Below are 3,194 nucleotides of genomic sequence, written 5' to 3'. Positions count from 1 at the left end.
TGTGGGAGTGTAGTTGTTTATCTATTGGTATCGTTAGGATTGAGTGCACAGGATACTACTTGCTTTTCCATTCTTGTGATACTTTACTGAGGAAAATGTTCTTCAACTCCATTCAGTTTCCAAAAAATATAGTCTGAATCTTTTTGTGGCTGAATAGTATTCCATGGTATACATATACCACAGTTCATTAATCCATTCATGGGTTGATGGGTACTTAACTTGCTTCCACATCTTGGCGGTTGTGAATTGAGCTGCAATAAACATTCTAGTGCAGGGCAGTTGATCCCAGGACAGCACAGCGGCAACCGAGGAAGCCAAGCCAGGCAGCACGGACTCTAAGCACAGCGTGACTTGCCCTGGTGCACTTGTGCCCCCTGCCAGCCTCCATGCCCACCACCTGCCCAGTCATGTACCTGGCAAGCTAGAGTGAGGAGGCTGGCGCTAGCCAGCTGCTCTTCACCAACTTCAAGCAAGACAATGCAGCAGTGAAAAGGGCACCAAGAGCAGCTAGTCCCCGTCTTCTCGCAGTATACTGGTCCCTAGCTGTTGGTAATATGTCTGGTTATAAATTTTTCTCCCTTTCCTCTGTGCATAAGCTGGAACAGATCTATGAACGCACTGATACTGAAGATCTGTGCATCGCAGAAAGATGATTCTCAAGCAGCTTCGTGGCCATCGTTAGCCTCAAAGCCCCCAGGAAGCTAAAGGTTTGCCACTTTAAGAAGGGAACTGAGATCTGCAACTATAGTTACTCCAGCACGATACCGGCTGTGAAGCTCAATAGGCAGAGGCTGATAGTATGCCTGGAAGAGTCTATAGATACACAACATCCGGGACATGAAGGTACTGCATACGATCAGAGAGACGCCTCCAACCCCTCCAGGCTTGTGTGCACTGTCAATAAACAATGACAATTGTTAGTTGGCATAACCAGGGAGTGCAACCAGTGGGGAGGTGCAGGTCTTCCATACAATTAATCCAAGAGCTGCAACCATGATCCCAGCTCATGACAGTCCTTTAGCAGCATTGGGTTTTGACGCAAGTGTAACCAAACTTGCTACTGCCTGTGAGAAGCAGACAGTGATTAGGGTATTTTCCATTCCCTAGGGACAAAAACCCTTTGAATTCCAGAGAGGATTCAAGAGGTGTGTTAGCATCTTCTTGTTGGCCTTCAGCATGGATGGCATGATCCTCTCTGTACCCAGCAACATTGACACTGTGCACCTCTTCAAACTTGAGACTGTGAAGGAAAAATATCCAGAGGAACCCACACTTGAACCAGGTACTTTGCTCATGGCCTCTACTAGCTACCTGGCTTCTCAAGCAACAGAACTATTCAACACTGCAGAGCCTTTGCCACAGTCTGCCTGCCCTTCTGTGGCCTCAAAAACATCTGTTCACTAGCCACAATTCAGAAGATCCGCTGGCTATTGGTGGGGGCCTCTGGTGGATACCTGTACATGTACAACCTGGACCTCCAGTGGGGAGGTGAGTGCGCCCTGCAGTTGGATGGCAGTGTGGAGACAGGCAGTGAAATCTCAGACTCTGCCTCTCATGACTGCCCCTAGTAACTCAGACATACAGTACAGCTGTAGCAAAAGGTCCTTACATGCCTTCAGCTCTGACAAGACTTGTGTAAGGAGCGTGACACAAACCCCAAAGCCTACACAGATGACCTGGGTGCCCTGGGTGGTGCTTACCTGGAGGATGAAACCAGTGCCCTGCACCTGGATGAGGACAGGGAGCATCCTCTCATGAGTCTTTGGACTGACCTGAACCTGACCTCTGATCCTGGAAGCAGAGAACACTGGCTTGACTGAGGACTTCGTTTGTTACTGATGTGAACTTTGACCTGAATTGGGGAGAGGATGGCAGAGACTTTTAAAAATGAAAGATTGTAGTGGTAGTAGTCTAACTCCTCCATTCCGTTGAGAAAGACATCATTTTCACTCCAGTGGCTTTAATTCTGCTAATAAATTTTAGATTTTTTTTTTTCTGCCAAAATTTGACAAAATGTTTTATGAAACCCTCGAAACCTCCTTGCTTTGCAGGCATGAATGTGACAAGCCAGCTTAGGAGAGCTAGAAGCCACTTCATAACAGACTGCAATTGCTTGGTTTTCTGATATCTGTACGTCATGTCCAGCATGTGTAAGGAAACTGTAGCATGGTGCAGAGTGGCAAGTTCTGGTTGTCAAGGCTGGTTCTGCAGTGACCAGTCCAAGGACTGCTCACTCAGGGCTTGCTGGTGTGCTGGGCAGACATTGGCCTCAGACAAGGGTTCTTTTTCCCCAGAGCTCTGCCTAGACCATTCTCCCTTTATTTTAGTTTGTTAATTAAATTCTTTCCGAATTGGGAAAAAAAGCATTCTAGTGCAAATGTCCTTACGGTAAAATGATTTTTGTTTTTTTCTGGATAGTTACTAGTAATGGGATTGCAGGATCAAATGGAAGGTCTACTTTAAGCTCCTTGAGGAGTCTCCATACTTCTCTCCAAAGAAGTTGTATATTAGTTTGCAATCCCACCAGCAGTGTAAAAGTGTTCACGAGGTTATTTTTTTTTTAACAGAAAGTCATGTAAACTACAAAGCTTATAATAAAAAAGAATAATCCCTTGCCCTGCCTCCCTCTATTCCCCCAAGTCACTTTTCTCTAAGGGCACCATTTTACACTCTTTTAGGTGTTTCTTTTAGCACTTGCAGATACTGCTTTTCCTAAATAATATGCCATTAATGCTACTTTTTGATTAATCAATCTCAGATATAGTGTAGTGACTTTTTTTATGGTAGATCAGGATTTAGCTCTCTGGCACCCCCATAATTTCTGTTGCTTCTCTCTTAGCCTCCAAATAGAATTATATTAAATGTTTTGAATAAATATTCAGTGTTCACATAATTATGTCTAGCCAAATATTATTTACAACTATTTATTTATTACACTATTATAAGTAGAGCAAGGTTATATTTCTTTTCCTACTTTTCCTTTTCCTAAGGTTAGTAGTTGCCTTGGATTTTTCACCAGCTTAATTTTCTTTAAAAGAATTACCTATAGCTTATTCTTCTGACACCTTCAAATAATCTTTCACTACACTTTTTCTCATTGTCAGTTATAATAATCAGGTAATCTGACAGTTCCAATTTTTCTCTTGAAGACCTCCTCTGGAGACCTTCATTTTCCTACCTGAATTGTTTTCATG

General features: G+C 43.6%; 1 pseudogene; it reads left to right on the top strand.

Moving 5' to 3' along the window:
• Positions 1-407: 407 nt before the first annotated feature.
• On the top strand, positions 408-1,820 carry LOC128564390 (WD repeat domain phosphoinositide-interacting protein 2-like; annotated as a pseudogene).
• Positions 1,821-3,194: the final 1,374 nt, after the last annotated feature.

Source organism: Nycticebus coucang, chromosome 14 (genome assembly GCF_027406575.1).
Source record: "Nycticebus coucang isolate mNycCou1 chromosome 14, mNycCou1.pri, whole genome shotgun sequence".
Classification (NCBI taxonomy): domain Eukaryota; kingdom Metazoa; phylum Chordata; class Mammalia; order Primates; family Lorisidae; genus Nycticebus; species Nycticebus coucang.
The sequence above is the reverse complement of the archived record's forward strand: the minus strand, read 5'-3'. Positions and strand labels throughout refer to the sequence as shown.